The sequence below is a fragment of the Petaurus breviceps genome, unplaced genomic scaffold (genome assembly GCF_028583685.1).
Source record: "Petaurus breviceps papuanus isolate PSGF00001 unplaced genomic scaffold, PetGlider_PUasm1.0 90752, whole genome shotgun sequence".
Classification (NCBI taxonomy): domain Eukaryota; kingdom Metazoa; phylum Chordata; class Mammalia; order Diprotodontia; family Petauridae; genus Petaurus; species Petaurus breviceps.
Window position 1 is genome coordinate 2,016,163 of NW_027187336.1, and position 12,759 is coordinate 2,028,921.

The 12,759-nt window shown below is 39.1% G+C and overlaps 1 long non-coding RNA gene and 1 other non-coding gene across 5 annotated transcripts in view; one reads left to right on the forward strand and one right to left on the reverse strand.

Moving 5' to 3' along the window:
• The window catches only part of LOC138146041 (uncharacterized), a 306,510-nt gene that overhangs the window by 101,871 nt on the left and 191,880 nt on the right, over window positions 1–12,759 (reverse strand). For 2 of the 4 annotated variants that reach the window (XR_011164368.1, XR_011164369.1), the window contains exon 1: window positions 349–581. The exons of 1 other annotated variant lie outside the window; for it this stretch is intronic. This is a non-coding gene — a long non-coding RNA (uncharacterized lncRNA). Of the gene's footprint in view, window positions 1–348; window positions 582–10,910; window positions 11,089–12,759 lie in introns of those variants that run through there. One more of the 4 variants, XR_011164370.1, reaches the window with a different exon arrangement.
• LOC138146156 (U6 spliceosomal RNA) lies at window positions 3,013–3,116 on the forward strand. Its single transcript, XR_011164408.1, has one exon. It is a non-coding gene; the product is annotated as a U6 spliceosomal RNA (small nuclear RNA).

A 12,759-nucleotide genomic window follows, 5' to 3' on the forward strand; every position in this document is an offset into this window, starting at 1 on the left:
GAGAGAATAGCCTTTCTGTTCCTTCCCAGTTGTCTCCTGGCCAAAGTGTGAACACAAAGTAAGGTCACTAAAACATTAGAGGTCTGCAGATTGCTTAAGTGGTCCTGGATCTTTTCGCGGCACTTCAAGGTATAATAGGCTCTTCTGAAAGCCCACATTTGCCATCCTTGCAAAAGTTCCCCTGGAGGAAGGACTGAGTATAGAGCCGCGGGGCCGGGGGGGGCGGGGGTGTGCTGGATAAGTTAGACTAGAAGAGGCTGACATTTTCCTCTCCGTCCCCTGGCATTCACCCCTGTCCTGCTCCTCCCCCATCCCAAACCCCTAAAAAAGAAAGAAATCCTATCTTACACTATCACTCAGTCGAGTTAGAGGAAACTGAGGCTACATGTTCTCCCAGTCAGGTTCGCGGTTCTTTGCTGAGGGCCAGACTTGGGAAGAGAGTAGATAGAGAAATTGAGGAAGGGGCCACCGTCAGGCGGGGCCGGGGGGAGGGGGCGGCGCGTTGTAAGCCCAAATCATCAACTTCAGGCAGAAAGTGGGAGCCCCCAGGACAGCTTGTAAATTCCAAAACGAGGAAGGGATACCAGCCGCTTTCATATGGAAATAGACCTTGGAGCAGACGTTGTTTCTGGGTGGAGCAGAAGCCAAGACCAAGTTCACTGAACCTAACATAGCGTTCAATCAACCATTGAAACTAAGGAGGAGAGAAAGCCAGAGAGGGAGGGGGGCTGGAGAGACTTGCCTTTCATTTGGACTTGGTCACAGGGATGGCAGTAGGGAGAAATGAAATACTGGAAGCAATTTTAAAGGCCGAGAAAGCCCTGCCGATCAGGGGTACATTTTGTTTCCATGAAAGAAAGAAAATCATTCAAAGCAATGACTCTTCCCCCTGCCCCCCCCCCCCCATTTGACAGAACAAATGCAAATAGATTTGATGAGTTGTCGTTACAGAGGGCGTGTGAAGTAAGTCTACTGCAAAGATTCAAAAACCAGGAACTATGTTTTAGTAAAGATTTGAGTGTTGTACTCGGGTTGGGTTGGTTTTGTTTGGGTTTTTTTTCCCCCCACGCCATCTTCTATAATTCAAAAATAAGTTGAAGTAAGTTGGGGGGGGGGGGAGGATGAAACTTAACATTGTATCTTCCTAGAGACTTTTTTTTTTGCTGGTTTCCTGTCTTTTGTCTTTGATTTATTATTGCCTTTATTTGTTCCTCCCGTTTGGTTCATTTTATTCTTATTTTAAAAGAAAAGCTCCAAAGGCCGTTCTATTTTTATGGAAATTGCTCAGTGGTAACAATTTTAGATAGCTTCCAGAAGAATAATCTTTGTGCTAGCCATTTCACCCAAGATGCTTTGCAGTATTTCACATAACAATTTACTAATTAATGGCAAATTAAATGGAATTCAGCAAGAAGAATCAGAGGTTAGATTACTGGTGTATACTCTGTGTAAAAAGGTATGCAAATATCTTCAACCCATTTGTGGTTCATCAGTGGGAAATAATAGCTATTCTACTTGAAAATTTAGCATGCAGGAGAGCTACTAAGAAACTGAATTTGGAAATTATGCATAGTTTTGATTTAAAAAACATTTTCTAGATTAAACACTTTCTTTAGTTTTAAGGACACAATGAACTTTCTATTTTATTAACTTGAAGCACTATAGGCATCCAGCTATCCTTTACTTCAGACATTAATTATATACTGGGAAGCAAAAGGCCACTTTCAAAAATCAGTACACAGAACTTTTAATTTTCAGAGGAGTAAATGCACTGGCTAGTACTGCCCAGTTCTCTTGGGGGGGCAGGGGAGAAGGGAGAGAACAAATTCAAGACAGAATGATTATCAGGAAAGAATACACCTTGGCATTTTATAAAATGTTTTGCTTGTTTTTCTTTAAATCTCTTTGCTGTACACAGAAAAAAACCTGGCACTAACATCCAACTGCCTTAGGAATTTGTTTAATTCCCTTCTTGGTTTCAATGATAGACTTTCTCCATGAACTGGGGAAAATTTTCTCTTCCCTCTGCCTCAGTTTCCTATGTACCTGAACAGGTAGAACTTACCATAGAGAGGCATTGTGAGACTAAGAGAATTCATATTTGTGAAATAATTTTACCTGTACTTTGGCAAGGTCTTTCCTAAGTGAAATATTTTTATGTCTATATGAACATCCACACGAATCATTAAAAAACTTTGATTTAGGAAATTGTGAATGAATTTGGAAGATGAATGCCTCCAATGTGATATTGCTTGTTTTAGATGAATAGAAAATAATATATTGGGGATTATTATAATGTTGTGAGGGAAAGGAAAATTCAGTGCCATTTCCTTTTCCATTTTCATTTATTTGTGCCCTCAACATCATTTTAACTCAGATTAGGAACCAAATGATGAGCCTTTGTTCTGAGGGATATTACTCTAATGTGATTTATTACCTGTGTGGTATGCTGAATAGAACTCTGGATATTGTTTAAGAAAACTTGGGTTCAAATCTAGACTTCACTGTCTGTGTGACCTTGGATAGATTAAGTCTCCTCTCTGGGCCTCAGTTTTCTCATCTGCAAAATGAAGGGTTTGGATTTCACGATCCTCAATGTCCCTGTGAGCTCTAAATCTATAATCCTATATCCCTCTTCAGTATTGGGCGGATCATTTCATTTCCTTAGACTTCAATTTCCTCATCTGTAAAATGAGAGTATTAAAATAGATGAATTTCAAGATCCCCTTAAGTTCCAAATCCTATGATCCTCTGTGGTGGTCCCAGTAATAACATTTGTGTTTTGTAGTTATGCTCTAAAAAGTGCTCTGGCACCTGATAAGATGAGGAAACCAAGGTTCAGGGAAGGTAAGTAACTTGCCCAGAATTACATAGTACTCAGTAACAGTACCAGAACACCAAACTATGTCTCTCCGACTCCATCTACAACACCCTTTGCTAAACAATTACTCAATGTAGCAGTCCTTTCAGCAAGAAGAAAAATATATGTTAGAATGATCAGCTAATGAAACATTCCAACCAAATGAACTGTGGTAAAATTGGAAGAATAATGGGAAGATAAGCATGCCCCCTGCTCGAGAAAGACATACATTGAGAAAGCATTCCTCCATATCTCTCTGCCAAAGTCCTCCTCCAATGCTTCATAATGAAGTAGAGGTGATCTGGGCTTTTTCCAAGGCTATGCCATCAGGGCACAAGTTCTGAGAAGTTGGAAAGGCTTTAAATGTGGGGCCAATGATGGATTGTAGAGTTTAGACCCTAAGCTTAAGGCTGACTTAGGTCCTAAAACCAAAGATGATAGACAGAACAGGATTGGTGATTTATTACTACTATTTAATTCAAATAAACATTTATTAAGTACCTATTATGTGCCAGGCACTATGCTAAGTGCTGGGACACAAAAACAGGAAAAAGACAGTCCCTTCCCTCAAGGAGCTTACAAACTCCTCCTCCTCTTCGTCTTCTTCCTCCTCCTCCTCATCCTCTTCTACCTCCTTCTCCTCATACTACTATTACTACCACTACTACTACCACCAACACCACCACCACCACTACTACTACTACTATCACCACCACCACCACCATTACCAGCACTGGACAACAGCAACTCACAACTCATTAGAGCCTGATTCAGGATTTGCAGTGACTTTGATGTTCTTTCTCTGCTTCGTCAAGGTTTTAAAGCTTTGCAAGTATTTTTCATACATTGTGTCATTTGATCCTCACGACAATCCTGGGAAAGATAAGTTTTACTGTTAAACCCATCTTACAGGTGATAAAATTGAGATCCATAGAGGTCCAGTGACTTGCCCAGGACCATGCATATAAGGTTTGCAGCAGAATGCAAGCCCAGGTCTTCCTGTGAGGCCTGCTTCTTGACTTCTTAAGTGATGCCTAATATCCTGTGTGAATGCTTGCTTTGTGATTATGGGATTGAATGAATGAGTATGCTTTGATTTAGTCTCTGATCCTCCCATGTAAGACTTCAGAATACAACAAAAGCAAGAGCACAATGCTGTTGAGAGAGAGAAGCATCACAGTGTGGTGTGAAGAATGCCCACCAGAAAAGTTAGGAAACCTGAACTTTAATCCGGACTCTGCCATTAACACTCGTTGCATGACCTTGGACAATTCACCTAGTTTCTTATTTTTTCATCTATATAATAATGGTCCCTTACAAGTGTTTGACTTGCACATAGCTAGAAAGTGGCAAAACAAGAATTACAAAATGTAGGGTTTAGACAAGACGAGTTTGGAAATCCTTTCCAGGTCTAAAATTCCATGCTTTCATGACTCATATTATATTCCATATTAGATTGTTTCATTTTGGCTTGAAAGCCCTTTTTATCTCTTATCTTTCTCACCTCTTTGACTCTATGCCCTTCACTTCATCAAAGAAGCCTTTCAGATCTCCTTCTCTCTCCTATTCCCATTAGCAGCAGCCTATCCATTCCTTTATTCCAAAGACTCCTCCAATCTCCTTTCCTTTCAGAAGCTAGTCCAGGTATGCAGACTATAAAAGGATAACTTGACTTAGGCCCCATTCCCATCATGTTGCCACACCTCTGGCCTCCTCTCTTTTATCTCACTGCTAATATGATTATTCAAAGTTAGAAGGGAGGGACCTTTAGAGATCATCCTGCCCAATCTTGTAATTTTACAGATGAGGAAATTAAAGAAGACAAAGTGGAAGGTTTGCCCAAATTAACACAGCCAATCAATGACAAAATTGGGACTAGAACCCAGGTTTCTTATGTTCAATAAATAATCTTCATTTCACTTAGCTATGTTACCTGCTTATTGGAAAACAAAAAAAAATTACACTCCTTTCTCTTTTCATACTTATAAAAATAAACAACAATAACAGTAATAAAAAATAGCTGGGTGTTTTTTATTAAGCACTTTACAAAGTGCCCCTCAAAAGTAGTCATTGGATGGTTCAATGTCAACTTGGAAAGGAATCTCCAGTAGGGTACCTAGAGAATCTGTGCTACTTGACATTTTTCACTCATGTTTGAGGAAAGATATCAATGTCATCCTTGTCAAATTCTTAGGTGACACCAAGCCAGAAAGGAATGCTATCATGTTGGATAGCAAGGTCAGGTTCCAAAAAAATCTTGAACAATGGACTTAAGCAAATAAGATGAAATCTAATAGGGATAAATGTTACACTTGAGCTCAAAAAATCACCTTCCCAAAATATGGCACACAGGCAAGGCATGGATGCACCGCAGTTCATAAGAAAAAGATTGGGAGATTTTAGTGGACCATAAGCTCCATACCAATTGACACTGTGACATAATAGTAAAAATAACTAATGCAATTTTGGGTTGCATTAAAAGAAGTTTACTTTCAAGGCAAAAAAGATAATGGGTCTACTGTGTTCTGCCCTGGAAAGACCATATCTAGAGGACTGTGTTCATTTCTGGATGTCAAATATCAGGAGGACGTTAATAAGCTAAAGTAAATCACAAGAAGGGAAGCCAAATGGTGAAGAGTTTTGGATTCATACCACATGGAGATTGCTTGAAGAAACCACGGATTAGTTTAGACTGTAGAAGAAGGGATTGAGTGTTGGGTTGTGGGGGATGGATCTGTGACCTGAAATGTCTCCTCTTCTTTTATATTTTTTAATTGTGTGTATACATATACATATATACATATGTGTATATGTTCTCTCTTCAAAAAGAGTAGCACATCTTCAAGCACAGGGACCATACTTCAGATTTTATTTGTGTCTTAATACAGGCACAAAACTTGAACCTCAGACTTCCCGTCCTAGTTGGGAATATGGACATAGAACATGCTATGAAAATTAATTTTTTCTTAATATTAGGTCACATTAGGATGAGGTCATATTAGGATGATGTTAATACTCTGCTTTGAATTAACAAATATTTGCTGAATAATGAATGAATCAAATCAACATCATCAACTTTCAGAAACTAGATTGTAGTTGTAGTGAATGGTAACTCGACTTTGAATCTGCAGGACTTGAGTTCAGATCCTGCCTCAGAAGCTTACTTACTAGTTATATAATTCTGCCACATTTAACCTCTTCAAGAAGTTTTTCCTGGGCCCTCTCCTCCCCACCTCTGCCACTGCCCGAGCCTTGCTTCTAAAGTTTCCACTTGCTTAAATCTTGTATGTACATCATTATTGGCATGTTGGCTCCCTTCCTTCCCCATTAGAATGTGAGCTTCTTGAAAGCAGAGATCATGTTTTGACCTTTCTTTGTACGCTTTATAAATGTACCTGGCACAAAGTAAGCAGTTAATAAACGTTGTTGGTTTTTTTTTTTTATGGTGATGAGGATAATGAGGATGAGGATGATGATAAAGAAAGAGTGACCTTAAACAGCTAAGAAGAAATTAATGAAGCTACTATAATATCCCATTTCCTTGAAATGAGGTTGGTTTCCTAAGATGTGGGGTAGAACTAAGTTCTCATGCTCTATGGGGATTAATAAATGTTTGCTTCAAACGAAACAGGATTGAATTAGAATGTGTTGCTTGAAATGAAATTTATATGCTTTTAGCCAAAAACCATTTCTTCACACTCTGTCAGGACCTTAGAGCAACTATCCTGGGCTTTTTGGAGAGCAGGGATGGAATGTTAATCTGAGCCTTCGTCAGAGCAAGAGATAATTCTGAAACCAAGTTTTCAAAGCCTTTAGGCACTCTTGTCTTCGCTGGAGGGCTATTGCTCTGGTCTTACCCTGCTCCTCCAATCCCTTAGCTTGAACCAGTAGGCTTCCCCTGCCCCTCCTGTCTCTGATCTTCTGTTTTCCTCACTTTGGCTTGACAGCCTAATGTCAAGTGGTTCTCCTGTACTCCTGACTTCATTTCCTTTTTGCTGCCTCTGCTTCCTCCCCATATCCCTGTCTGCCCATCCGTGACCTTAGCCTAGTGACCTAATCCTGATTTAAATTAACCCTACTGTTGCCATCAAGATTCAAAGGCTGGAACCGATCCAATCTTAGGGCCCCAGAAGAAAAGATTCTGATACAATGTGGATGTAAAAAAAAAAAAAAGCGGTAATTTATTTCCCCCCAAAAAATCTCTTTCTGTACTGACTTCTCAAGATGGGTCTAGACTTGCTTTACGGAGCTGTGACCACAGTGGAGACTGTCCAAATACCCAGTTTTATTATCCTTAAATATTCTCCCACAGACCCTGGGAAAGGGGTGAGCAAGGTAGGCCTAGAGCACAACACACAAGGGAGATAAAAGAAGGAACACTTTTCAATATTATCTTTTATAACTGTGTCTATTTTTAATTCCAGAAAATTTTGCTCTCTGTGGTACGTGGGTATTCTTATGAGCCACAATGAAGGCTCTCTGCCTCAGGTACAGAATAACACACAGGAGGTGTAATTTTAAAACATGGCCTACAGTGGACAAATGCTTTGTCCCAGCCTTACATATACATTGCCAGTTCTCAATTGCCTTACACATAAGAAAGCTTTGCTTCCTCCTAGATCTCTGCTGAATAAGGAAAAATTGGATTTAAATGGGGAAAAGACCTAAGAGGTTATTTAGTCTAATTCCCTTGTTTTACAGATGAGGAAACTGAGAACAAAAGTAGTTAAGTGGCTTACCCAAGGTCATACAGAGGCAGAGATGACATTCAAACCCAAATTCTGTGACTCCAAATACAGAACTGTTTCCACTGCCCCCATGACATCTTGGAAAAACAAAACAAAACAAAACAAACAAACAAAAAAACAGAACACCTCAAAGAAATAAGGTTTAGGGGCTTAGCTTTATCTTAAAGAAGTATGTATGTAAAGGTGGCTTTCTCTTCAGTCATCTCAGAACCAGCAAATAGAGCAAGGACAGCAGGTTGATAATTACAAGTATTGAATCAAAAAATATTTCCAAAATCCCACCAGAAAGACTCAGCAGGAAGAATCCATGTCCTATCTCATGTCCTATGCCCTGACATAATACCCTTTAAGTCTACAAATCCTTTCCGGGCAAAAAGTTTTCTAGATTTTAATCCTACAAATGCATAAAACCCTACAATTTTCTTCTTAATTAGTGCTATATAGAAGCCAGCATGATATAACTGCTTGAAAGGCAGATTTAGAGTGAGTGGTCCTCATTTTTAAACCTGGTTCAAATACTTACTAGTTGTATATCTTGTATATATTTCAGCATTCTGGGCCTCAGTTTCCTCATGAGACAGCAGAATAAAAATTAATAAAATTTCATAGCGATTATAGTGTTGGAGCTAAAAGAGACCTGAGAGGTCATTTAGTCCAATCAGCTCATTTTATAAAGGGAATTTTTTTTTATTGAAATTAATCAACCCTTGGTCTCCTCACCCATATTTCAATGCTTTTGTCACTATACCGTGGATCAACCCCCTCCCTCTTTTTTTTTTTTGTAATAATTATACAGTGATGGGGCAATGTAGCTATCAAAGCTCCTTTACATTTCATATCTAAGACTCATAACATTGCTGTGAGGTAGGTGTAAGGATGAGCTCATCCCCATTCTACAGAAGAGGAAATTGAGACATTAAAAGACTAAATGTCTGTCTTCAGTAGTCAAATCTGAAAAGAAAAGCTATTTCTTCTTCCTTGCAAGTTGCATTTGCCTTCAGAAAGGCGATGGTTTGGGAGTGGCTGAACTAGGTCCATGTGGGTTCAGTAAGAGATGATTTCCTATTGTCCTCAATTAATTGGTCCAAACAAACTCAGCTGAGCAAACTACATCAGTATCCCTGCCTTTCTCCTTCAGGGCCTCTCCACTACAAAGAACCAGCCAATCACACGAGCTCACACCAAATTGTCCTGAGATGTTGGACAAATGGGGCTGGTGGGGGCCTCGATAAGATTGCCAAAATCAATTTTAATTGTGCCTCCATGACAGGATAAAATATTTTTGTTTTAATATTGTTTAGATAAAAGGTATTGTAATATTTAAAATGTCTTATTGATCCCACTGCCACCACAATAAATCCTGGTGAGGATTTGAGAGCTTCACCACAGTTGATGGGCTTGCTGTCTAGGGACTGTGAGAAATAGTTTACCCTCGGCCTCATCTCCACAAGACACAGAATCCAAGGCTGGTCCAGCCCTTGTACTCTTGCCAACATCAAAAGGAAGATGCAATGATCCCTAAGCAGACACAGGAGAATTTGAGAGGATTTTTTTTTAAACAAAGGAATCAAAATATGAAACTGAATCACCTGCTCATGTTTTATTATGCTACGTTTTGAATCAATACAAGACCCCTCGTTGATGATTCCTCACCCTGAAAGGGAATACTTTTTTTTTTCCCCCAGGCAAAAACCGAATAAGACTTCTTAAGTAAAACAGATGTTACAGTCTTGTGTGGTAGGGTAGTAGGGGCTTCCCACCCCCAAAGGAGGGAGCCCTGCAAGAAAAGCCCAAGTCTGGTTGGCAAACTCCAACATCAGTGATTCTTGAGCCTTAGCTCACAGAAGTTTTCTTTTGTGTTTATGGGGGTAGGAAGAGGTTGGAGGGGGGTGGAGGGGGAGATTTTTTTTTTAAGGCAAGCCTGTTACCAAAGGATTTTAAGATACAGCAGAGATGTGAAAGGCATAGAAGATTTTCATTTCCTGTGTTATGGGGTGCAAATAATATCAGTATGAAAAACCTGGCAGGGAGATTTCAGATAGCAGTTTTTACATTGATAAGTATTTGTTCATTTCCTGACAACAAAAAATATAAATCTCTTCAGAAATTAAATACCCTGGCTTGTTGGAGCACTTTTTGTGACGTTCTGTGCTAGGCTGGCTCCCTTTCATCAGGAATCCACAGCCAGCATAATAATCACGGCATCAGTTATTATACTTGTATCAGTTCGGTGCGGCGAGAGGCTAATGCGGTGTATGGCCGAATTCTCCTACTTTTGTGTCACTTATTTTCTCTGTGGGCCCCGATTTGCATTTTAATGGAAGTAGTTTATAGACTTCTCTGCTGCCTTCAGAGTGCCACAAGTGGCATCATTAAGTGAGCTAAGCCGGATTAATGCTGATAGTAAAGTCAGATAATACAATAACAGAGGCCTCCATTTCCATTTGCATTAGGTGAAGAGAGCAGGTCTGTCTGGTGCGGGGCGATAATTTGTAAGCGCGATATGTTGTACTTGAGAGGATAAGATTAAATTTAGTGGGTTTAACTGTCATCCCAGTAAGTCAATTACTTCATCTTTTCAGGCTTTGAATTTCTTTTATAAATAAAATAAATGGAATATTGAGCTGCTCCACAGTCATTTCGAGCTCCCATGAAGAAGAATTACACAGGCTGGGCCCAAAAAATAAAGGCTTTGGATTCAGCTCCATAAACAAAATATAAACTCCATTCAAGTGCCAGCATGGCAGCAGCGCAGAAATATTGTCCATCTCTCATATCACAAGCATGACAGATTCCATTGTGACTTTAGTTTCTCCATAATAGGAAATATTTATGTTGTGCCTGCTCCTTTCTATTTGTATCTCTTAGATTGTAGAAGGAACACACTCCCATACGGAGCCATGTTCCCCTCTCTTCCTCAAACGCCCCCCCCCCCCCCATTTGCCCACAGCATCTTTATCTTTTTGTTGGTTTCTAAATATTTAGTGTTAGGGGGCGGATATTAAGAATGACTCAAAACCCAAATGAGATAAAGGTGGATCTGTTAGATTTCAAACATGTATCTGATAACATAAGGTAGTGAATTATTTTTACATTTTCTTTCCTGCTACCCCAACTCTTACCCTCCCATCTTTGTCATTGAAGATGACTTCACTGCATAAAAAGTTGAGTTATCTGATGTCAGCAAATGGGATCTTGATACATGAGCTCCAACATCTTTATTAGAGAAAGAGAGAGAAAGTCAACCATCCTGGAGAATAGAAAAATGGAGCAACTAAGATTAAGTAATTAGAATTCCTTACCCCATCACCCTGTGGTTCTTGAAGTTTTCTAGAGGCCACTGAAGTCTCAGATTTATCCTTCTTGGCTTTTGAACCTAATTCACAGGAGGGGCATTATTCATCTTGGGCTACAGGTCCTTAGACAATGCCTTCTGAAAAGCTGTCACAGAGATGACTTGCTCCTGTGGCAAATTCAGGTCTAGGCAAATAAAATAAAACCAGGTATTCAGAGGATCACAAATTTAGAAGTCTTTCTTGTCTTCAGGCACTTGAGGAGATACCAAAAAATAAAAAAAATAATAATAACCTGACATGGTTTCTGTCCTTAAGTTTACATTCTAATTAGAGTCAAAAAAGGGAAAAAGATAATTCAAAGCAAGACCACAAATAATAAATAGCTGATTGTTGTTACAGACAGTAAAGGGAGGTATAGAGAAGAAAGAGAATACTAGGGAGGTTGGGTTGGAGATCTAACTGGGAAACTGGGAAAGACCCTTAGTCCTATGTTGGTGAAATCAAGTCTTAATAAATGCTTATTGAACGAATGAATGAGTTTTCCTCCACACACTACAATACCCCTTCTCCTTCTCATATCAACACCACTAAAACTTCTTGGAAGTAAAAACTACAAATATAAAGTTATAGTATTACAATAGTCTCATCATAGTATCTGAGGACTAGAAGTAACTTTGCCTCTACCTCTATGTGATGTCACTGACTCCAGTGTTTTGACCAAAAAAACTGATGATTTGGGAGCTGAGGGGGTAAACAACCATCTAATCTGCAGGCACACAAACACACACACACACACACACACACACACAAATATTGCCTTTAGATAAATGACATCTATTTACAATGAAATAAATAAAACAACCTTGGAGCTGATGGCTTCTGTGCTAAGTGTTTTGGAGGCATCATATGAACTCTGCTAGTTGAATTTTTCTTTCACAACATTTTTATGCCATTTATAAACAACGCCTTTAAACCATGTTCTAGCCCATCTCCCTTGCCTCCTCACAGTATTCATCCCTAATTCATCTATTGAAGATTTACTCAAACCTTCCTTGATTACACATTTCAATGTTAAATGTTCCTGTAGGAACGATTTCCTTGCCTACAACCTGCTTTTTCTTTTCTCATCTAACTTTTAGTACAAATGAAAAATATTTGGTCAGCATCCTTCATATTATATTGTTCTTCACAGATTTGAAGATAACTTACAGAACTCAGTTTTACTCATTTATTTTTACTTTTTTTTTTTTGCAAAAAGAATCTGCCAAAGGAGAGGGGAAAAGGCTTCAAATAAAATTCATCATTTTCAAGCTACAGCTCCATAACCAATTTGACTTTTAGTTGTTTTATTATTCCAATTAATCTCTTTAAGCTCTCTAAAGAGTTGGCATTTACATTTTTCATTCCCATCGTTAGGAACATTTCTCTAATAATAATATTTTCTAATGCCTATACTATTGCTTCGTTTGATTTGGAGATACAGAGAGGCTATAATCAGAAACCTGAGCCTGAGTGTTCTAGATATCACTGTCCCATTTTCTCCAAAATTAGCAATGTCACGCAAGCTTTCAGATGCTGTAATTACAACCCCAGCAGAGCAGAAAAGCTCCCAACAGCCATAAAAGCTTATGCTGTTCAGAAACCAGACCGCCTTCCCTGAAATCCTGAGTATTCCTTGCTTCTTATCACCTCTGACTTCCAAAAAACACTGGAGCCTTCCCCTTGTGCCCCCTTAACACACCCCAAGTTTGTTCCCAACTGAGATTCACAATTTCTTCCTAAATGTTTATACATGCTAGTATTCTAAATAACCCTGAGTTTTTTAAACTGGCCCAAGTATTTTGTGGTTGGGAGC